Source organism: Sphaeramia orbicularis, chromosome 17, assembly GCF_902148855.1.
Source record: "Sphaeramia orbicularis chromosome 17, fSphaOr1.1, whole genome shotgun sequence".
NCBI classification, from domain to species: Eukaryota; Metazoa; Chordata; class Actinopteri; order Kurtiformes; family Apogonidae; genus Sphaeramia; species Sphaeramia orbicularis.
The window spans coordinates 47,404,419-47,430,026 of record NC_043973.1 but is presented as its reverse complement, the minus strand read 5'-3'; the positions used below and the strand labels follow the sequence as shown (position 1 = coordinate 47,430,026).

General features: G+C 38.4%; 1 protein-coding gene across 1 annotated transcript in view; it reads right to left on the bottom strand.

Moving 5' to 3' along the window:
* brinp2 (bone morphogenetic protein/retinoic acid inducible neural-specific 2) overlaps positions 1-4,645 on the bottom strand; it is a 399,119-nt gene extending 394,474 nt beyond the window's left edge. The window contains 1 exon segment of the mRNA XM_030160901.1: positions 3,858-4,645. The gene's annotated coding sequence lies outside the window, so the exon portion shown is untranslated.
* Between the last annotated feature and the right edge of the window lie 20,963 nt (positions 4,646-25,608).

Genomic DNA, 25,608 nt, shown 5'->3' with positions numbered 1-25,608 from the left:
TGGATAACCTTCTGTTTCTATTAGATTTGCATGATGTGTTTTAGACTAACGCTGGATTATTTTATTGCTCGTTCAACATGGTTTCATCAGTTTTAACACAGTTTTTGCTGCTGCATTTCAGAAAATGCTTGTTTAATTAAAGTCCTGATGCAATAACTGGATAATTTCTTCCAATAATTTTAATAGAACATATGTTAACTTCCTGTGTGATTATATTTTGGTGACTAATATTATACGTCTTCTATAGAATAGCCTTGAAAATTTCCAAATGAGCAAGTGAGAACATTTGTTTCATGAATGATTTGTTTGTTTTATTCATAATTGGTTCATTTAATTATTTGATTATTAATGTCAAAAACTTTCCTCAAGTTAAAAGACAAAGTGTTCTTCAAAATTCAGGTTATTTTCAGGGTTAAAAAATGGTATTTGAAGCTGTGCACATGTTGTGATGGATATCTCCCACTGTTCATATTCATCAATATCTGGAATTAAAGAGCGTAAATCTTTAAATGTGGAAATATTAATTGTAGAGATGGGAATTGTAACTTCCTTTTTGGAGTAATATAATCAAGAAAGTTTAAGGGAATTAATTGTAGCACCATCTTTAGCATATGTCCTCCACCCAAACCACAGTTTCATTCATTAAAATAGATTTTCACACATAATATATGCAGCTAACTCAGGCAGAAATATTAGTTCAAAAGAATTAATTCAATTAATCAAGGTTTTGCTTCATGGAGGTCTTAAAAAATGCCTCAAATTCAACATTGAAGTTATTCCTCCATAAAACATTCACTATAAAACTATCTTACTTCTTGTATTAACTGTGACCATGTTTCTCACATCAGGTATGGTATTTAGTTTTAGTAAAGAAACAGTAATTTTCAACCATGTTTTGATTTCAGTTCTCATAAAAACAAGAATCTACTTAAGCTGCTAATTGTTTCTAATATTAATAAAATTTTTTGACGGGCTCTAGTTCCACGTCTACAAAGTAAATCATGCATCACCTCCTACACCAAATACAACTTTACTCTTACAAATTGATTTAGACTATAATTACCATTTAGACTAATCAATAATTCATGCAAATACCTAATTTACATTATGAAAATTATCATCTGCAAGTATAATTATATAAGCACAAATCTGAGTTTTTAAATTACTTTAATTTTTGCTTAACTTAACACGTTTAGTAGCTGAGGTGGATGACTCATCTCATCACAATGCAGGATTGAATGTTGAAGTTACTTCATCTTCACGGCCATGGACTGTACACAACATCAACTGATGCCAGAAAACCTGATGACTCCTTTACCTTTAGTTTTTTTTTTGTAAATAACAAAACTAATAACTTGTTTTATTTTCATCCTAGTTGGAGTTGTAGAACACTCGAGTTTCCCTGAGGGCACGAATAGAGTGCATCTCATCTTATTTCATATTGACATAGCCTATGAGTAATGTGGATATTAACCCATAAAGACTCAGTGCTACTTTTATGTCAGTTTCCAAATATTTTTTTCTCTATATTTAACCTTTCTTGAGTGATTTATCACCATTTAGTTTTATTTATCCTCTGTATTGAGCATTTTTTTTGGTAAAAATAATGTTTTTTCTATATTTAATTCACTGACCATGTAGATGTTCATAAAAGCTCACAGTAAAGTTGAGGGTTATTCTATCAAAAACGGAGAAAACTGAAGAAGAAATTACTTTTTCAGTATAATCTATCATTAACTGAACATGAACCCAGTGTGTCCATCTACTGTCACTGATCCAACTCCATGGGTTCTACTGGTGAATCAATGTTGTAGAAGATAACGGTGTTTCCATGGTGATTATGGAGTCTCTGAATGTCCAAATGGGTCATATCTGATGACCATGAAAAGACAATAAACCGCATTTTACACCAATTATTTCTACATATTAATAGGTTTCGGGGTTCAGAAGTTACTAAGCATTTTAGATCAGTAGATGGTTTTGGTTGCCGGTGGCTGTTTGGGTCTTTATGAGTTCATTTTCATTTTTTTTTTCCATTTCATTTTTTTGTTTTGAGAAGAAAAAACAAAACATTTAATAGTGTACAAAGAACTAATATCAGAGCCAATACAATAATAAAGGTGATCAAGACAATATAGCAATTGCCATCTATACTAGTAAAAACAAAATAAATTCAATATTGCTCAAAAAGGAGTGGGAGTGGGAAAATGTATAGTTAGGTAAGGTTAAAAGCCGTGTGTCACTGTAAACAGCCTAATAAGTGGAATCAGATATTTTAGTTACAAGTCAGAGGATGATGGTAGTTGGATGCAGTGTTTTGTGTCAACGTCACAGGATCTCAGCTTCCATCATTATCATTTCTATCATCTGACGCTGACACTAAATCATTATTTCTTTTCTTTCATATGTCAGTATTGATTTCCGTTCAGGTTGCACACACAGGCTGCAATGACTGCTGTGGAAAACTTTGGGACTTTCTGCCGTATAGCTCCATCTCCCTGCATTCTGTGTGTGTTCACTTGTCCCTGTACTCCCACCGGAACTGATTATCTAATGCACAGTCCTTCCACTGGCATCATAAACACCAGTGGGTTCCCTGTGCCAGTCACGATGTCAACACAGATGCACTCTGCACACGGATATTAATTAATGCCTCAGTAAATCCACGTCACACACTCAGCCTTTCGTTTATAGATATGTCCTGTTGTCTGTCACACTTTCATTTCACTAAGGATTGAAAGAGCTGTCAGTGTCTTCTTCTCCAGGTGAAGCATGTGGGTGTGTGCACTGATAATGCCATGATGTGAAAGGTACTGTCACATCAAAAAAAAAAAAAAAAAGGCTTTTTTCTGGCTCGTAGAAGAACAGAGCTGTGGGATTTATTTTCCTTCTCTCCCCTCCTTTTCTTTCTCCTCCGTGATTTGTTTGACGAGACCTCTTTCCCACCCTGGGTCCTTGGCACTAGCAGTGGGTGTGCAGCATAAATCTGAGGCAGCAGCTCATCTTCTCCCAGGATTTCTTACGGCCACATACAGTAGTCTCGACAAAGTAGCTGACAGGTAAATGTTGTGCTTACACGGTTCAGAGAATTTGTGAGAAATTGCTCGGTGCGTCGCGCGGCATTCGGGGTGACTGATGCACACGGAGGCAGAGAGAGACACAGAGCGAGGAGAGAGGCGGGATGGGACTCACTTGTTAGGAGAGACACACTCACTCACGCCGTGGTGAGATGAAGCACAGCAGAGGTTGAAGGACAAGTCAGGTTCAGCTTGAGTTTCTGTGCAAGATGAGACGACAGGGTTCGACTATGACGCACACACACATATATACACACACACACACATATATACACAAGGCAAAGTTATAATACTGAAATAGACCCTGAGAGTACACACATAGAGGAACACAGCCACACACACTTTTCCACAGCCTGATGTAACTGTAGCTCCACACCACTATGCATCCAAATCATGCGTAAAATGTGCAAAAATGGTGAAAAAAAAAACTGGATCTGGACCACGTGTAACACATACTTCTGTTCAAATCCACACAATAAACCTAATGCTGTATTAATGAAGCTCCAATCTGATCCATCTTACACTCAGGTTCTCATATCCCCTTCCTCACCCTCTGCTGATCGATCATGCGTCACGACTTGAGCGCTGACACACTGCAACTGACCACCCCGAGCAGCCTTATCTCGCGCATACAAAGCCGGGTGTGCGCTGCGCGTAAAAAGCGCCTTGGCACAGAAACGCACAGCGGCAGATGCTCTTATTTTAGATACCATCTTTTTTTTTTTTTTTTTTTGTTATTGCGCCGGTGTGGAAACACAGCGGCGCGCACATGAGACTCACCCAGGGTGTGAACGCAGGTCCTCCCGGCGCGTCTCTAGATGCGTGTCCGTGTATCCAGTAAAAAGAGGTGTGGGAGCCCAAGCGGCAGAGGTGCTAAAGAACTAGTGGACGGCAGCCAAACGCCACCGACTGGCTTTCCTCTTCTTCTTCTTCTTCTTCTTCTTCTTTATCCTCCTTTTTTCACTCCTCCCCTCTTCCCAGGGGCAGGTTAAGCAGCGGCTGTAATAATCCAGGCATTGTCCTCGTCATCAGCAGTTAACGCAAAGATAGAAACACTCCGTCTGGCGTCTGAACTTCACACGGATTCTCCACTGTGGATAAAGACGCTGTCCGAACCTCTCCGTAATAGTAATCCGCGTTCAGGAACAGTCTGAGTGGACAGTCCACCAATCTGGAAAAGCTCCGAGTTAAGATTTCTTCGCCAAATGCGGAGTTGAATCGCGACTGCAGGTGTTATCAAATCTGAGAAAGTTTGCTGTCAGGTAGGAGAAAAAAAAAACAAAACAAAAACAGGTGAGAGCGCGATAATCCCAGGGAGATCTCTACTTCTCTGACTTCCCCTTTCCGGACCAAACAAACTCCCCTTTCAGGAGGAATTACGCCGCACCTGCGTCGAGAGCGGAGATGCGCAGGTATCCCGCGCGCCCTCCCTCTCACTGCGTGCGTATTTATTCCGCGTTTGTTTTTATTTATTCCCTCTTCTATGCTGAGTCTCTCTGCACCACGGCCATCACTCAGTGTCAAAGCCTGGAGTTGCTTCTCCAAGTAGATCAGGAAAGCATCTCTTTTCACCGCCGCTCTCCGCTCCTCTCTCACACTCTCTCTCTCCCCCTGTCCACTCTCCTGGTGGAAAGACACGCCTCCCCACGGCAGCGATTGGTCGACAGGCGCAGAGGAGGAAGAGAGAGGGAAGGAGGTGAGCGTGGCGATGATGCGCACTGAGGAGAGAGGAGAGGAGGGGGAGAGGATGGAGAGAGTGGGGAGAGAAGGAAAGAGAAACGTGGTAGATGAAAGAGAAGTTAAAGAGAAAAGAGAAAGGAGGATAAAGTGATGCACAGTGGGGGTGTATGAGTGTATGTCTGTGGAGTGGGAGTGGGAGTGGGGGTGGGGGGACTTCATGCACTGAGCTCTGTGTGTTTGAGCCCAAAGGGACAGGAAGGCTAATGAAAGTAAAACCCCTCCTTTTTTTTTTTCCCCTTCTTATTCAGACCTGGTGCTTTAGCCTGAATTGTCCGCAAATCTGCTCTGACTGCTGGCAAAACTGAATTCATACTGACAACGTCCCCTATTAGAGAGCAGAGTTTCCTTCTGTCTTTCTGTCTGTCTGTCTGTCTCCCTCTCTTTATAAAATCTGGTGTCTGTCAGCTGAGCAGGGCTTGGCGAGTCTGTGATGAATAAGTAAGTGGTAGAAGGGAGGCTGGCGAGTGGAGTGCATGTTGAATATACTGCCCAGGGGCGTTGGGAGGGAAATAAGTAACAGCATGAGCTGCCTCTGTAATGGGAGCAAATGAGGTGGGCCGGATATTGCAATTGTTGTGGCACAAACCGCACAAGATACCAGGAGAAGGGAGACAAAATCGCTTGACAGCTTCAGGGAGAGGCTTTTGATTGATGGCAACGCTCCAGGGAACGTTTCAATATGAACTTGGTTAACTCTGAGCCACATGAAGCATTCATCACTGGCTGCCATACAGGAGTGAGACGCTCACCGCAAGCTAGGCACCATTTTATTTAGAAAGGCACCTGGGGAACATCTTCACAGGAAAAGCAGCTACCTATTTGCAGCTATTTAAGGCTCACCTCAGCAGTCAAAGTATTTACAAGAAGCGCAGAGTTTCTCATCAAGTTTTGAAGCTGTTTGAAGGCAGACGCTGTTGTTTGCTTTACATACTTGGAAAGAATTTGAGATTTGGATGATTTAAAAAAAAAAAAAAAAAATCAAGAGCTGCAGAGAAAAAGTATCTGCCTAATATACAGTATTCTTATCAAACTTTAACCCATAAAGACCCAAACAGTCACTGGCAACAAAGACCATCTACTGATCTAAACTGTTGATCCACTAATCCTATCAATACATGTAAATAATTGGTCTAAAATACAGTTTGTCATCTTTTCATGGTCATCAGATATGACCCATTTGGACATTCAGAGGCTCCATAGTTACCATGGAAACACTGTCATCTTCAAAAACATTGATTCACCAGTAAAACCCATGGAGTTTGATAAACGACAGTGGATGGACACACTATTTTTTTCTCTCCTCTTGCCCCAAATAAAAAGACTAAATACAAAGACAGATGACTGTCGTGTCGTTTCACACTGTTGTAAAGTTAAGCCATTTTGACTAAATTTTGCAACGAGACATGGATCGTAACAGTAGAGTCATGTCCAGGTCCCATCAGAATGAATCTGGTTGGGGATTGGTAATTAAAGCTGTCCATCACATACTTAACACCTCTATCTGTCTGAAAAGGTCTATTATTGGGACTGTACCCTTAGGAATGGCTGGATTATAAAAGCACAGTCACCAGATAAGTTAATAGCAGTATCAGAAAAAGAGCATAAGGAGCCAAAACTGTTCCTTTTCTGTTACTGTCAGTAACAACATGACTAAATAATTAGAACATACCATTACAACCAACTTTACTGAACCCTCAAAGACCTAAAAAAACACCGGTGACCAAATGCACCTATTCATCTAAAATGCTGAGTAACTTCTCATCCACTAATCCCATCAATACATGTAAATAATTGGTGTAAAATATAGTTTGTGGTCTTTTCACGGTCATCAGATATGACCCATTTGGACATTCAGAGGCTCCGTAGTTACCGTGGAAACACCATCACCTTCTACAACATTGATTTACCAGTAAAACTCATACAGTTTGATAAACGACAGTGGATGGAGACACTGGGTTTATGTTCAGTTAATAATGCACATTACAGAAAAAGTCACTATTTCTGCAGTTTTCTCTGTTTCTGATATAATAACCACTGAATTTACTCTGAACTTGTATGTGTGACAGGTTAAAATGCCTTGGCGCATTATTTTTTTGAAATGTTCTTCATAGGTCATTAATACATTTATTTGTTTTCAGTTATTATTATAGATTTATATGTGTTGTTACTGAACTGCACAGGTAGTGTATAATTACATTTATATTTAATTAATAAGGGAAAATATAGGTTTATATAATTTAATTTTACATTTAAAAAATAGTAATTAAAATCGTTACATATTTTGTTTAAAAATTAAATGCATTTAGAAAAGGTTTTATTTAAAACGAGTAAAATACAGTTTGTTTGATGTTTCATGCCTGATCGATTCGTGTTGTCTGGAAGGAAGTTGTTGTGCGCATGTGCACAGTGAAGGTGAGTGTTGTAATGGCGGCTGTTAAATAAACAGCGTACGAGTGAGAAAAACGCAGCGTGATCGTTGTTATTTCAACACCACATTCAACGCAGTCATCTCCCTCGAACGTCCGGGCGGAGAGCGCAACATATGAACATTTATATGATCAGTGAATTAAATATAGGAAAATACAAGATTTACACTGAAAAACTCTAAATAAAAAGGATAATATTACAATAAATGGTGATTTAAAAAAAACAACTTAAGAAACAGAGATACAGAGAGGTAATACTGGGTCTTAAAAAGTAAAGTATCATTTTCCTTAGAGACTTCCTTTGTCTAATAGTTTGCAAGGTCTGTTTTTGGAGATGAGACTCCGAGGAAAAATTAAACATTTTTGATTATTCAGTTAAAGTCGGTCTCTGAATGAAAATATAGTCTGAAGGCCAGTGCTGTCGAACGCCCCACTCACATGAGACTAGTATTACCTGTAAACCTCTGGTAATTTGCAATAACGGTGGAGGACATCTGTGTCACTAATTCGCAATCCAGTGCGAATTAGTGACAAAGTAGAAATCCCTCTGTAAATTTCCTCATCTATTTCAGCGAACACAGAGGTCCTGTGGCAATATTATTCCAACGCAAACATACAGTCATGGAAAAAATTATTGGACCACCCTTGTTTTCTTCAGTTTCTTGTTCATTTTAATGCCTGGTACAACTAAAGGTACATTTGTTTGGACAAATATAATGAAAACAACAAAAATAGCTCATAAGAGTTTGATTTCAGAGCTGATATCTATCCATTTTCCATGGTTTTCTTGATAATAAGCAAAATCACTTCAGTTCTTACATCACTATCTTTGGCATTGTACTGACAAAACAGTGCTTTTAGGCATTCCATGTTTTCTTTTCTGTCTGTTTTAGTCACATGATACATACAGGAGTTAGTGCTTGATTGCATAACCATTGTTTCTGACGACTTTTGATGGTCTAATAATTTTTTCCACAACTCGACTGTATGTCTCTGTGATTTAGTGGGACTTGCAACTATTTTTGTTTCTTCCACATATTTATTTGAGGATGATGGAGGGTGCAAGGGTTATGATAAATGACATTTTTAGAAATGTTTGGGTGGAAATTCAGGCTGCTTGTGTTGTGATATACCATGGATAAGTAGTGACAGAGTAAACTTCATCATTCTGCTTTTGCTTTTGCTTCAGAAAAAGATGAGAATGATGTGACAACAGATACAGTAAAGAGCATTTTTCTATATTTTCAATAACACATTTCAGTTTTGAACCTGCCTTTGACTTCAAAACCAACTTTGCACATCCCAAAACACAGATATGGAGGTTGATTTCCACAGATTATACTAGTCCCATGCAAATAGCTCTTAATTAGCCCCAGTTAAGACAAATAAATGAACAGGTAATCAGGTTTTGGAGGAGTATTCACGGTAATGGTCCTTCTCAAGGGATGTTCAATCCAACCAGTGTCCCAGTGGAGTTACTGTGTCCCAGTGAACGCCTACCGTAGTTATCTGTCTGACAGCGGCTACCATTTAGTAAACAGCTCCAATGTGGCTGAGGGAAGTTAATCTGCAGGTACTGTCTCAGATTTATTAGCGATAACATTTTTTGTGAGAGCATTGGAGGAGGAAGTCAGGAGCATACAAAGTCACAGCCAAGCAAAACAACTTCCAAACATGACCCCAGCAGTGTAACGGATTTACAAAATCAATGATGGGAAGAGGCTGTAATTCTGTGGACCTGTACTGTCTGAAATGTTTGTTGGCATAGTTGGCTGTTTTATCATCACAATGTGTCAGGTCTTGATATATGAACTTGTAGATGAAAAATACAGATACAAATACAAATATTCTGTTTTGCAAGAAAAGCCTTAATACTGTCTTTGTTTGGCTTGTTCTGTGATGCTCATTCACATCCTGAGTTTAAAACACACGGTAACTTATCGTTTATTATAACAAAGTACATATGTAACAGCAATAATATTAACATTAACTCACCACATTTAGACATTTGAGAGTAAGTGAGCAAGCACACAAAATATTAAAACCCATCAGCACATAATTCAAATTTTGTTTTTCATAAAGCGGTTCTACTTACTAATGTTATTCCAACCTCTCACCAGCAGGGGGAAGCCTGGTACCAGAACACACTTAAAACCACTAAAAAACAAAAACAAACTCACTGAATAAAGCATAAAGCTCATTGTTCCCACACATCTGTATAATGGTATCATCAAGTTTTCTTCTTCAAACTAAAACGCATAAAAGCTTATTTTGACAATCACTGAAAATACCACTGTGGCCATTTGTTAAAAACACGTTCTTGTCTGTTGTTTTGTTCTCACATTCTCGTGAAACATCATCAGTCGCAGCCCAAGCACTGTTCCAAATGCAAGTTCGTATAAACCAAGAATGCATGGAATACCCGGATGTTGTTCTTGTCACCTAGCTTAAACCAAGGATGCACTGGTTGGTTGGCGACTGTGCCCAGCTGAACTGACAACATGTATTACAGTTTTGAATATAATAAAATGTATAAATGACAAGTAAATACTAATATAAATGTATTAAAATCAAATCAAGTGACATTGTGGTGATTTTTTGGAAATACATTAGGGAGGAGATGGTAAAAATACAGCAGAGACAGGGAGGAAAATTTACAAGTACGTAGCTGTTTCAATTACAGAGAGACTTGTGTTCTTCAGAAGTATGTTCTCTGAGACCATTCTGCCCAAGACTGTACTCGTCGAGTTCGCAAGAGCGTACTCTGTGTTCTTGGTATTGACAAATGGCCTGTGTCTTATAATCTTCACATGCTGCATCAGCTGATAGTTTACATTATAGCTCTGTTAGCTTAGCGCTCTTTTTGGACTGAAAACAGCCACAGTAACACTACAAATCACCTCTGTTTTCTGTTCGGTTTGTGTTGTCAGTAGCTGAACTAAAGATCTGTTTGGAATCCAACAAACAAGGTCAGAACTGTTACAGTTTAGTCTGAACCGTGGATCAAAAAACAGCAACAAAGCAAAGATAAGAACATCCCATAATAACTTTATACCTTCATAAGCCTTGGAATCAAACTCCCCTGTGTAGAAGAAACACTGACATTTCAGCATCAAACTCCATTCTTTACATTTACAGCTGAGTCCATCGGAGAAAACAACAATAGCACTTTTAGATTTCATCACCGACACTAAAAGTTATTTGTTTCTGATGCTTTGGTCAAAGGCTCTGTGGTGTTAGTTTTCTTCACCATGGGAAACCAGCAGAGTGACTCACTACTCCCTCTAGTGGTCACATAAATCCCCTGGCCCGTCACTAGAAAAAAATTCACCTCATATCTCTACAATCCAATACACTGGCATCTTTGACAGAACTTCACAGTTCTTTATTCTTAACAATCTGATGACACTTTTACAGGGTTCCTACAGGTTTCTACTAGTTAAATTTAAGACTTTTTAAGGCTGTAACTGATGCTATTTAGTGTAATCCATTACTTATGGGACACATTTCAATTTCAAAGAGCAATAGACTATGAACTGACCTCCCAGTAACATAACACAACGGAGAAGTGGGTTTAATGCGGAAGCTGGAGCCGGCACTGGAGCCAGGTCAAAGCCACCAATAGAAACTCTTCTGTCATCCATCAGCATAGGCCCTGCCCATTAAGTGCAGTTAAATTCCCAAGCAAAACTTTTGAAGTTGCAAACAAAGAGGAGTGATTTTCAAGCAAAACTTTTTAACTCACAAGTAAAGAGGACTGATTTACAAGCAAAATGATCTTTTTTTTGATTGCCACTTACTGTCTTTTCAATCAATCAATCAATCAATCAATCAATCAATCAATCAGTCAATCAAATTTTATCTATAAAGCGCCAAATCATAACAAAAGTTATCTCATGACACTTTATAGAGTTGGTCAAAACCAGACTCTAAGCCAATTTACAGAAACCCAACAGAATCCTCCAGGAGCAAACACTTGTGACTGGTGACAGTGGAAGGAAAAACTTCCCTTTAACAGGCAGAAACCTCGAGCAGACCCAGACTCCTGGAGGATGCCCGTCTGCCTTGACCAGTTGGGGTTAAAGAGAGAGGGTAAAGGAAGAGAAAAAGAGAGAGTGATAGAGATAGAGACTGGGGGAGAAGGGGGGAAGTAGAGGGAGACACACAGATGCAGTTGATATACAGATAACTGAACTAGAACATCTATAGAGCGATATAATAAACACTATCATAACTTTTGCTCTCAAATCTCTTCTTTGGTTGCAAATCTATTCTTTTTAATTGCAAATCCATTCTTTTTGATTGATGAATAAAGAAACAAATTTCTCTCCATAGACTTTTATAAGGTATTAAATGCAAATTTGAGACTTTTAAGACTTGTTAAGAGCTCGGGGGAACCCTGTTTTAGATCTTTTTTTTTAATATTTGAAAATAGAAATACTACATATAGCCATTTTATTTATCATAACTACGCTTTTCCTTTGTCAAAATGTGAATCCACAGCTTAGTCCTTCCACTTTTCATCTACTCAAATGAGCAATAGGCTCAGAAAACAAAAGTCCTAGAATATGGTGCATTACCTCAATGCTTTATGTTGAATCTGCACCAAAAGTTAAGGGGGTTGTCCCTACACTTTCAACAGCATTAATGAAAATCACTGCAATACTTCCTCAGACAAACAGCGGTGATCATGTAACCACTGTGGCAGAAGAAACAATTGGTTGAAAACACAATAAAGGGAGTTATGTTCAAGCCATGAGCAGGCCAATTGCACTAACTCACCTTAAATTGTTTCCCAGCTGTGGGACTGCATGGAAAAGGCAGATTGTTAGTGATAGCATTTCTGTTTTATCTATTTTGTTTTTACTAGAGCATGGACACTACTGAGGCTGATATGCTGTAAATGTTTAAACCCACCACTCTTTCCTAACTACTTCCCAGCCCTGAAGGACCCCGGCAGCACAGTTCAGGTTGGCTACTCCCTACTGTGCAGCTGTAATGAAAAAGCGTGTTAGCCTGGGGAAACATTGGGTGCTGATGGGAAAAAACACTAAATTAGGTGCGTTCAACATAGCTCACTGTTTTTTACCCGACCTTCATCAACCATTAGCCTTATTTACTTGGTTTTATTTCACAATTTCCTTTCTGAAATGCTCAAACTACGCCACCCAAACTTCCACAGTGAGAATGTAAGTCTTATCTGCTATGAATACCTTTGCAAGTTTCCAAACTAACTTTTCACACTTATCTTAAAAAAGACTGTGTGTGACCAGTGGAGGGAAAGTTAGTTATATGAGGACAAACATCAGTGGCGCAGTCTAGGCTTGTTTTGGCAGAGCAGTAAATAAACGGATGCCTGCTGCGAACCCAGAGGTTTGTGGCTTCAGAGGGATGAGGACGTTGGCGGGATATTGGAAGGAGACTCAAGCTTGAATGGGATCAGATGAGAGCCATGTAAATTTAGATTTGGTTTTTGTCAAAACATCCACAGCTTGAGAAATTACTCTGGTTGTGTTTTAGTACTAGGTAAAAACTCCATCATTACCTTTCAGTGTCTTGACATACGAGTGGTCTGAGGGGACATGAGACCATGAGGCATCTACATTGTCAGTGTTTTGAGTCTGTTCATTAACCGAACATAGAGGAAAAATAACTTTACTGGGATGTAGCTAACACATCATTTCATTTTAATTTACAATACCACCTCGGCTTTTTCAGATTTTAGGTCATACAACAAGGCAAATAATGTTTAAGCATAATAAATGTGACTTTCCGTGGATTGGAAATTAGATATTAAATTTTAACCCATAAACACCCAGTACTAATTTTGTGGCAGTTTCCAAATACATTTCTCTCTCTATCTAACCTTTCTTAAGTGATTTATCACCATTTATTATTATATTATCCTCTGTTTTTTGCCATTTTCACTGTGAGTTATGTATTTTCCTATATTTAATTGAGATGTTCATGAAAACTCGGTGTAAAGTTAAATGTTATTACATCAAAACAGTGAAAACTGAGGAAAAAGTGACTTTTTCAGCAAAGAGATCATTAACTGAACTTAAAAACAAGTGTCTCCATCCACTGTCATTGATCCAACTCCATGGGTTTTTCTGGTGAATCAATGTCGTAGAAGCTGACAGCGTTTCCATGTACACAACAAAGTCTCTGAAAGTCCAAATGGGTCATATCTGATGACCATGAAAAGATGACAAACTGCATTTTACACCCATTATTGATAGGATTAGTGGTTCAGAAGTTACTCAGCATTTTAGATTAATAGGTGCTTTTGGTCATCGATGGTTGTTTAGATCTTTGAGGGTTAAGTAAAGTTGGTTGTAATGACGTGTAGTCGTAATTTACCATTATCTGGCACTACCTTTGCCAGTTCTAATTACTTACTCATGTTGTCAATGACAGTAACAGAAAACGAACAGTATTGGCTCCTTATGCTCCTTTTCTCAGACTGCTCTTATGAAATCACGTTGTATGTCACACCAGTTCTTATGGCTTTTGTCATGCTATGCGTACGTATTTTCATCCCTTTGTGTGTTATTCAACACCATTTGATCGTGCGTCAATTTCCGCCAAGATCTCTGGTTTACATATGCGTAACGGCTAAACCTAACCCTAACAGAAACTACAGAAAAATAGTTTAACTTTTTCTGATCAGCAAAAACAATATTGCGTTCATCTGTGTTCATATTCAGTCTTTAGAGTTGGACAGAGCGGAGAGAGCTGCTCCAAATTCCGTTTCAGTTTCAATGCCCTTTCCATGTCATATAGGTGCACATACATAAACTCATGACACATGAAATATGCTAAACATGTTTTGTTTTTGCCTCTTGTGATTTATGTAATTTCTCTGCCATAATGCATCTGTAATGAATCTGTAACTTAATGGCACTTTAAAGATAAAGTCGACTCAGTTTGACTGTACAAACAGAATATTAAAGCCCATCCCTCACCTCAGTTTATGCACATGCAGCGCAGCCAAGGCCTCATCACTCATAGCTAAAGGCAAACATTTTATTGGCAGGATGAGCATCATTACTGCATAACCATTACATTTTGTATCCCTGCAAAAGCCAAGTGCGCGTTCTTTTTTTTTTTTTTTAACTCCCCCTCATCAGGATATTCATTGTGGGATCCCTCTCTCCTGCTCTTGTCATACCTACGTTCCTCTTCCCCTTCTTGAAACAAATGAAGGATTAAAGCAGAGATGTCTTGAACAGAAGACTCTGATGGGAAAGGAGCAAGAGGATGACAGCAGCTCACTGAAATCTACAGGATATGTAGTTCTTTTGTCTCTGGGCTTAGAAAGTACAACACCCACTCAGTAGCTCAGCTTGATATCTCTCTCTCTCTCTCTCTCTCTCTCTCTCTCTCTCTCTCTCTCTCTCTCTCTCTCTTTCTTTCAATTTGCCACTTTCCTGCAGTGTGCTGTGATGTTAAATCCTGGACAGCAGGGACTGTTTTTCATGCATTAAATAATAATCACAGCTGAAGGATGTTCATGGATGTTTCTCTATTCGGTGACACTTACAGTCACGATGCTGTGGTGACTGTTAGCACTGATTACACTGGTCTACCAGTAAAATGCTTCCAGAATAAAAGTAGTGAATTTTTTAACAGATGTGAGTCACTGATAAAGAAAATCAAGTCTAAAATGCTGGTTGGCTGAAGTTTCCAAGCTACAGTCTTGGGTCAAAATGTGAAATTCAAGAATTAATGAGAGAATGGGTTTAACTCAAAAGGAATATTTGTCTCAGCGCTACCAGATCTACTTCAAAACACTGTCTGTACATGACAATACATTCACTTTGCACGTTCTATCTAGTGGAAGATGTTGGGGTGCTGTTAAGGGGGGGTAAACATGACAAATTCATGTGGCCCAGCTTTCCCGGGGGGTCACATACAGCAGTGGAGTGGGCCTAGAGAGTTAGAGGAATAGTGAAGTCTTCAGTTTCACTTTCACTTTGCACCGCTCCGACAATCATGGACCGCCACCCCCCAGCTCCGACAGATTTTGTTCCAGTTCAATTTCACTTTCACTTTGCACCGCTCCCACCATCATGGACCATGACACCCCCCCCCCCCCCAACAATCACAGACCACTATCCACCCCCCCAGCTCCAGATTTTTTCCAGTTCAGTTTCACTTTCACTTTGGACCGCTTCCACAATCATGGACCGCTACCCTATCCTCCCACCCCTGACAATCACAGACCACTAACACCCCCCCCCCCAGCTCCAACAGATTGTTTCCAGTGACTTTATTGTAGCAAGGGCCCAACACGATTATGTTTCAGGGGGCCCAAAATTGGTTGTGGCACCCCGGGGAAGATGTATAAATCTATTGTATGAATGTACATAAACTAATATGTGTAATAACACTTTATCATATACCTTGAAAACATCAGCAAACCCAGACTGATCTCATGAAATCGCGTTGTATGTCACGCCAGTTCTTATGGCATTTGGCGTGCTATACGTATGCATTTTCATCCTTTTGCGTGTTATTCAACATCACCTGATTGTGTGTCAATTTACGCCAAGTTCTCCAGTTTATATATCCATAACCGCTAACCCTAAACCTAAACCTAACCACGTGGTAGCATGAACACACATGCGGAAAGCTTATAATCCGTACAGATAACATGCTAATTAAAAGCAGCATGTACAGTATATTTACACAATTCATGATATCACGTTGGCAAACCAGCACTTTTGTCATTTGTTTTCCAATTAATCATAATAAAATATGTAACATTTAGCACATTTAATCTCTGAAGCAGATCATTTCTAAAAAAAAATTGTAGACCAGTGTTATTATAAGGACACATCCAGGCGACCATCCATGTTCACAGTTAAATGCTGTTAAACTGTTAAATCCTAAAAATACCTCCTCTTCTAGCAGACTTAATCACACATATCTTTATGTCAATCCAAAATTAAAATCTCCTTTGGACATATCGATTTATTATATGTACAAACAAGAGGAAAAGCACTCCTCTGGTTCCCATATAAAAACTTAAGGATGCATTTATGCACTTCTTGTTTAGGGAGAAGTTAATCAGCTTCTTCCAGGCAGCCTTGTAAACTAAACACACACTTGTATAAATGTTGGATTTATGTGTTTTATGCCCAGTTTTCTCTCAGGTACAGGCAGAATTATGTCTCCGCTGCCAAGAGTTGCTTGAGTCCATGATTATCTTATTGAACTTCAGCCTTCAGCCTGCAGTGACAAAGAACTGAGTGTGACAAAGGGCAGAAACAACTTTTCAGGCTACAGAACATTTTATTCTGCTACAGGTTTGGAAGTTTTTTATCACTTATACTTTGATGAATGAGTAATGTTAAGGATGCCGCACAAAACGCTTCAAACACCAAACAGAACAATGAAATATACCGATGTGGATTTTAGGAAATGTGAAAGAACAGTCTGATGGTATAATAATATGTCAAAGAATATAATTAGGATACAACAAAATAAATCAAACACTTAGGTTTACCTTTGGTACACTGAAAAATTACCCACTGCATTGACATCTACAGTTGCGGAGAGTGTTAATACGGTAAGTTTATGCACCTATTTTTTGGAAACAGGAATGATTCAAAGACAACGCTTTGTGCAGGACCATCTAACAACCAAAAAGTACTGACAGTACTTTGTCCAAATCAGCAACTTAGTTCATAGGTATTTTCTCATTTCTCAAACTGGTACATAGCTTGAAGGTCCATCAGATGCATCATAATATGTTCATGATGTTCTCTTTTTACTAGGAGTTATGGCCAAAAATGAAAAGCCTGTGAACTTTCACTGTTAATCTTTGTCTAAATATAAACAGTTCATCCCTGAGGCCAGTGAACATTTATGGCAAATCTGAATAAATTCCTTTCAGGAGATATTATACTCATATGGTGGTACTGTGGTGCAGTGGTTAGCACTGTCACCTCATAGCAAGAAGGTCCTGAGTTCAGTTCCAACACCAGTAGCCTTTCTGTGTGGAGTCTGCATGTTCTCCCCGTGTTTGTGTGGGTTTTCTCCAGGTACTTCCCTCCGTAACCATAGTAGGTTAATTGGTTATTCTAAAGTGTGAATATGTCCAGGTCATTATGAAAATGAGAATTCTCAGCTATCATACCTGGCTAAAAAAAAATAAAAAAGAACAGGAGGTTTCAGTGACCCTGATCATTGACTACAAAACATTTTCAGTTCCTCCTCCCAATGAGGTGAGCATTTGTGCCAAATATGAAGAACTACATGAAGACACACCTGACCTTAATCTTTCATCTTTAGCCACCAAATGTCTTTGGTTCTTTGAGTCCTGGTGAATATGTTTGTCACATTTGGTTCAATCAAGCTGATCACCAGTTAACTGACATATCTTATTCTATACACAATAAACACATCTAAAACAGTTTTAATAAGATAAGATATAATTTCTTAACCCCCCAAGGGGGATATTCAAATGTACAGCAGCACAAGACTATGCATCAAATACAACAGAAAAATGAATCTATCTATCTATCTATCTATCTATCTATCTATCTATCTATCTATCTATCTATCTATCTATCTATCTATATGTATATACTGTATATACTGTATATACTATATATATATATATATATATATATATATATATATATATATATATTTATATATTTATATATAAATATATAAATAAATATATATATATATATATATATATATATACACACACACACACATATATATATATATATATATATATATATATATATATATATATATATATATATATATATATATATATATATATACAGGGTGGGGAAGCAAAATTTACAATATTTTGAGGCAGGGATTGAAAGACAGTGTATGACCAATTAGTTTATTGAAAGTTATGAGAATTTAAATCTTCAAATCATATTTTACTGCATTTCTAACGGTCTTGTTGTCTACCTCAAGTTCAATTGCCATTTTTCTCATGGATTTGGTTGGATCCTTTAGGATTTTGGATTTGAGAGCTTTAATAAAAGCTTTGGTACGTTTTTTGTTGCTTCCTCCACTTCCAGACTTTCTCATAATAGTTTTGCTCATAGTCATTCTCTTCTTTCCATTATAAACAGTCTTTATGGACACTCCAACAATTTTTGAAATCTCCTTTGGTGTGACGAGTGCATTCAGCAAATCACACACTCTTTGATGTTTGCTTTCCTGATTACTCATATGGGCAAAAGTTTCTGAAAAGGTATGGATAATAGTGTTAGGTATGATTATGACATCAATATATGTTTGGTTTCAAAACAATTGACGTAGTGCCTGCTGAGAAAAAACAACTAAATGTTCATTGTAAATTTTGCTTCCCCACCGTATACATATATATATATATATATATATATATATATATATATACAGTACAGGCCAAAAGTTTGGACACACCTTCTCATTCTTCGCATTTTCTTTATTTTCAGGACTATTTACATTGTAGATTCTCACTTAAGGCATCAAAACTATGAATGAACACATGTGGAATTATGTACTTAACAAAAAAGTGTGAAATAACTGAAAACATCTCTTATATTCTAGTTTCTTCAAAGTAGCCACCCTTAGCTCTGATGACTGCTTTGCACACTCTTGGCATTCTCTTGATGAGCTTCAAGAGTTAGTCACCTGAAATGGTTTTCACTTCATAGCTGTGCCTTGTCAGGGTTACTTCGTGGAATTTCTTGCCTTATTGATGGGGTTGGGACCATCAGTTGTGTTGTGTCGTGCAGAAGTCAGGTTGATGCACAGCTGACAGCCCTATTGGACAACTGTTAGAATGCATATTATGGCGAGAACCAATCAGCTAAATATAGACAAACGAGTGGCCATCATTACTTTAAGAAATGAAGGTCAGTCGGTCTAGAAAATTTCAAAAACTTTGAATGTGTCCCCAAGTGCAGTCGCAAAAACCATCAAGCGCTCCAACGAAACTGGCTCACATGAGGACCGCCCCAGGAAAGGAAAACCAAGAGTCACCTCTGATGCTGAAGATAAGTTCATCTGAGTCACCAGCCTCAGAAATCGCAAATTAACAGCAGCTCAGATTAGAGACCAGATGAATGCCACACAGAGCTCTAGCAGCAGACACTTCTCTACAACAACTGTTAAGAGGAGACTGCGTGAATCAGGCCTTCATGGTCAAATAGCTGCTAGGAAACCACTGCTCAGGAGAGGCAACAAACAGAAGAGATTTATTTGGGCCAAGAAACCCAAGGAATGGACATTAGACCAGTGGAAATCTGTGCTTTGGTCTGATGAGTCCAAATTTGAGATCTTTGGATCCAACCGCCGTGTCTTTGTGCGACGCAGAAAAGGTGAACGGATGGATGCTACATGCCTGGTTCCCACCGTGAAGCATGGAGGGGGAGGTGTGATGGTGTGGGGGTGCTTTGCTGGTGACGCTGTTGGGGATTTATTCAAGATTGAAGGCAACCTGAATCAGCATGGCTACCACAGCATCCTGAAGTGACATGCCATTCCATCCGGTTTGCGTTTAGTTGGACCATCATTTATGTTTCAACAGGACAATGACCCCAAACACACCTCCAGGCTGTGTGAGGGATATTTGACCAAGAAGGAGAGTGATGGAGTGCTGCGCCAGATGACCTGGCCTCCACAGTCACCGGACCTGAACCCAATCGAGATGGTTTGGGGTGAGCTGGACCGCAGAGTGAAGGCAAAAGGACCAACAAGTGCTAAGCATCTCTGGGAACTTCTTCAAGACTGTTAGGAAACCATTTCAGGTGACTACCTCTTGAAGCTCATCAAGAGAATGCCAGGAGTGTGCAAAACAGTCATCAGAGCTAAGGGTGGCTACTTTGAAGAAACTAGAATATAAGAGATGTTTTCAGTTATTTCACACTTTTTTGTTAAGTACATAATTCCACATGTGTTCATTCATAGTTTTGATGCCTTCAGTGAGAATCTACAATGTAAATAGTCATGAAAATAAAGAAAATGCAAAGAATGAGAAGGTGTGTCCAAACTTTTGGCCTGTACTGTACTTCCGGGTCATTCCAAATCGGATGTCAAAACTGCCAACATGAAACCCGACATTTGGTCTATTTGCTTATTTCCAATTTTTAATTTGTGTGTACAATCAAAACAATGAAAAACAACTCATTTTTTGATTTTTGATTTGTACATGAATAATGAAATGACTCATTTTTTCCTTTTCCCATTGTGGATTATCAATTGAAATATGAAAAGAACAATTGATACATGGTTCCTCCTAAAGTCCACCACCACCTCATTTGTCTTGCTGATATTGAGCTTGAGGTGGTTCTGACTGCTCCATGCAACAAAGCTCTCCACCAATCCACTGTGCTCCTCCTCCTCATCATTGCTGATGCATCCGACTATAGAAAAGTCATCTGAAAACTTTTGGAAGTAGCAGGATCCAGAGTAGAACTGCCACCACCCATCCTCATCTCAGGCCAAAAAAAATGTATTCAGATATTCCTATCATGTAATTTCACCCAGGTATCACTTTACTACTTTGTCCAAACATTGTGAAGATAACACCACAGTTGGGTTCTTTTGGTTTCTTTGGTTTAAAACAACATCATCTAAATTTACCCAGAGAAAGTCTGCTTTTAATAATGTATAATAAAGCTGAAGGTGAGCTTGTGAATCTTTGAGCCTCAGCAAAATCATCCTTTCACTCTGGAGCTGTGAGTATAAAAAAAACCCTGTGAAGTCACCTTTGTAGTCTGGGTACAGGGGCTTTGAAGACTTCACTTTCTATCTCTATTGTGAAGACTTTGAAGCATCAGTGTCGACACAGACATGCAAAAATAAAGCGATGAATTACTTAATTTCTGTGCAAAATGTGTTAATGATGACAGTGCATAGAGCGTGAATGAAAAAAGGTTCTGTTTGCTCATATGTTAGTGTTTCAGTCACAAAGTTCTGTTCATTCTACAGATAATGAATGAGTACTTTGGGAATATATTAGAAAAAACACTTTCAATAAAAGCAGGAAATAGGCCTATTTGAGCAATGATTTTGTAACAGGGCAGATGTTCAGGCTAGTTTTCTTTTTACAAGGAAGTTTACAAGCTATTCCTTACACTTCTAAATTATCATTAATGTCATTCTTTATATTAGTTGCCTTGAAATGAGTAAGTGAAGAAGTGAGAGGACAACACTGTAGATATTTCACAGAAATCATTATAAATGAAACCTGGTGCCACAATAAGGATAAGAAATACCCAAAATGGAAAAAGAAGAAATAATTTGTTACAAGTGTAATCTTGGTTGTCTGAGAACGGAGAAACAGAACTTGGGTTATTACATATCATACCCCTATGTGATAGATCAATTCTCTGTGAGTAGGTATGGAGAAAATGTCAAGAATGAGGACCACTCACTGGGTGTGTAACATAGGAAACACTTATTGGAATGAGCTTGTGAGTACAGACATTGTTCAAAACAGGAGATGGATGAATTCAGTTCTGAGTTCAGTTCCTATTGTAGCTTATACACAACACATCTCCTAACTCAGTCATTGGTCTAAAACAGCAGACAGAGTAAACGTGTTTCCATAATCAGTTGGATGGTATAAATACATATGTAATATCCAACATGATATCATGACTCGAGTAAATATACATGCCATGTTTAATTGGCATGTTACCTGTACGCATTATGTTTACGTCAAATACCATGCACTGAGGGTTAGGGTTAGGCCGGGGCGCTGTAAGTGTGTGTGTGTGTGTGGGGGGGGGGTGTTAAACATGATGAATTCATGGGGCCCAGCATTTGTGGGGGGCCCATAGAGCAGTGGAGGGGGTCCAGTGGATACAGGTTAGAAGTGGTGAAAATTTCAAGTAAGATCCGCTGTATGATAGAGGTATAGAAGTCAGGACCCAGGTGTTTAAAGCATGTTAAATTTTAGTTTCGTTTTACGCCAGTGTAAGTTACATTAGTTATGGACAGCATCCCCACGTACCTACCCCCCCACCCCCCCGACAGACTGACAAGATACTGAATTTTATGAGGGGTCCACAATGTTTACCTTTCATGGACCCACAATTGCTAGCTGTGGGGTTGGGGTTAGGGTTATGTGAACTGGAGATCTTGGTGTAAATTGACACACAGTCAAATGGCATTGAATAACATGGGAAAGGTCGAAAATGTGTACGTATAGCACGGCAATTGCCATAACAACTGGCTTGACATACAACGCGATTGCATGAGATCAGTCTCATAATATCATACCACACTATTCCAAAGGAAAATAGTGGCTGATGCTTGTACACAAATACCTAATGGACACAGAAGGAGATAGCTGGAGTGAAATATCTGCCAAATATGGTATGGAGATTTTGTGTCTCTTAAGACTGATGACAGAACATAGTCACCTGAGCACTATCTTTACAAGTGAGCAGGGGATTTTTATCCACAAACTGGCCTAAAGAAAAGTTTTATACCCGAAAATTTTCTTGATTTGCCTTGAATTACATAATGCATTTACTATGGCATTGTTTATGTATGTCCTCGTATGTCCTGATGCATTGTAATTGTGCAAAATGAAGGTGTCATCAGCAAAGAACAACTCCACTGATCTTCAGACCTGGTCATTCAATAGATTCAGGTTCAGCTGACCTCATTTTATGGACACCTAACTTTTTGAACCTAGACCTGATCAATTGAACCAACCCTAGATCATACCACTGCCCCCACATGCTTGTACTGTAGGCACAAGGCGTGACGGGTAATCACTTCATCTGCCTCTTTCATCAGTCTGGAACAGGGTCAATCTGGACAAACTGATGGTTGTTTAAGAAATGCGAAACTACTCTTTAATCACTGACATAATAATCAAATGGAAGAGTCTTACTTATTTGCTTCGTTAAAACCAGGTGGCGACATGGTTTTCTCCAGTCATCCCCCACTTCCACTGTTCTCCATGGAACCTAACATTGAAAAAAATGCATTTTTATGTCAGTTGCAGCTTTTTGTAAAAACAGTAAACTAACAGCTAATTTTATGTGAAATGGCTCAGTGAACTGCCTCTCTCATCTAGCATGATGCTCTCATGTCACTGACACAAAAACACCTGCTATGTAGCATATTTCATCTTGTTCTTTGAGAATAAGTGACAAAGCATTCAAAGAGTGAAAATCACTTGAAGTCTGATCATGCTTAGAGAAGCAGAGACAACTCCTGCTGCTCAATGTAGTTTTTGGAAAGAGAAGGTTGGGTGTGTATCTGTGTACATTTTCACAGTCTCACACTTTTTTCTTTTTTCTTCTTGTTTTTTACAACATTTTACAACAAAGCGTGACTTACTTGACTTGTTAAATTATCTTTTAAATGGAAAAACATCATGTGTAATGATCAAACATTATTTATATCTTACCATCGACTATAATAATCCCATGTAGCAAAGTGGGAATGGGTGGGACTTTAGCCTAAATGCTAATAAACAGTCAGCTAAATATTTAATTTAAGATCAGAGGGTGTTAACATTCCAACAGGCAGTAAAGTGTTCAATGACCCAAGATTAAATTAAAAAAAAAACAACATTTCATAAATAAATAAAAGTAACATCTAATGAGAAATTGCACATAGTTACATAAGATAATGAGGCTATTCTGCTAGCTTTCTCCGATAACCACAGTGCTTTGTTATTCTTTTGATGATTTCATATCACTATCAATTCCATAATTAGTTTTCTGCTAATTATAATAGCTTTAGCAGTGTTTACGAACCCATATTTCTCCAGATAGATTGAGTATTCCATAAATTCTGGTCTATGGGGCTAAGTAGTGCTCCATTAATCCTGATTGGTGAAGCTGACTACATAGTCTTGCATCACATATTAATCTGACAAGGAGATGCTACAGCAAACCGGCTGCAAAAACAGAAATAGCAACAGAAATTGGCTGAGGTCTCAATGAACAGCTGAAGATACATCCATTTTTCATGTGTATCAGCGATTTCACCTACCATCAGAAATTAGCCCTTGTCTAGGAATGTGGGAAGAGTGTACACATAATCACCTGCATGGTGTAATAAATGTGTTATACTGCTGAGTGGCTCATTTCCACTGCCACCTCTCTGGGCTCCACTCTCAGAGTCAGCATGTGTGATTCTAACAGAATACCTACTTTGTAACGGCACTGAAGGTGTTTCTCTTCTAATTACCAGAAATAGAAGTGAAAGTGCACCTGCCTTTCTCTCTTTGTTTCCTCTGAATAAATACAATGGGCCCAAAGAATAGAAGCCCGCATCACAGTAGTCCATGATATCAAGGTTATTTGAAATACACATTATGGGGTATTCAAATCTAAACTCAAACTGTAACCCCGTCCTCTTGTACAATTAATCATCTTTCTTTTGAATGAATATTTTGATGTAGTATTTGGGAAAAGAGGCTAAACTGACTCACTGGAAACTGAGGAGAGCAAACCTATTATTGAATGGATGGATGTTTGGTAAAATACTGGTGGGGAACCAGCTCTAGCACACCTGCTCATTCTGAAGCTGAAGAAACATAAACTAAAATGCTATCCATGTCTTAAGTCTGGCATCATGGTGGCATAAAACTAATTTGTAACAACAACAACCTGTATGCTTTTTTTATTTTTATTTTTTTACTGTAATGTCTTTCTTTAATGAGGCACCAGTTCTGAATCAGACAGGTAATATAAATTAATTCAACTCATAAACTAATTTAACTTAATTTCTTTAATTAATTAATTTTATTTTTTATTTTATTTTTTGGTAATTTCCCCCTGAAATGTACTGTATAGAAACTATAAAGGCTACTTATGAAAAGGTGTAGGCTACTTAAGAATAGGCTGGACATAAAACCAAGTGACATACAGGGGCTGGACAAAATAATGGAAACACCTTCACCTCAAGATGGTAATGCCCCAATCCATACAGCTAGAATTGTTAAAGAATGGCATGAGGAACATTCTAATGAAGTTGAGCATCTCGTATGGCCGGCACAGTCCCCAGACCTCAACATTATTGAGCATTTATGGTCAGTTTTAGAGATTCAAGTAAGACGTCGATTTCCACCGCCATCGTCTCTAAAAGAGTTGGAGGGTATTCTAACTGAAGAATGGCTTAAAATTCCTTTGGAAAAAATTCACAAGTTGTATGAATCAATACCTCAGAGAATTGAGGCTGTAATTGCCGCAAAAGGCGGACCTACACCATATTAAATTATATTTTGTTGATTTTCTAAGGTGTTTCCATTATTTTGTCCAACCCCTGTACATAAAGCTGCACAAATAGATTAAGTAAAGACCAAAAATATTACATGTGAAGATGTAAAATACTTAATAAAAGTCTTATTCTGTATCAGGGGAATT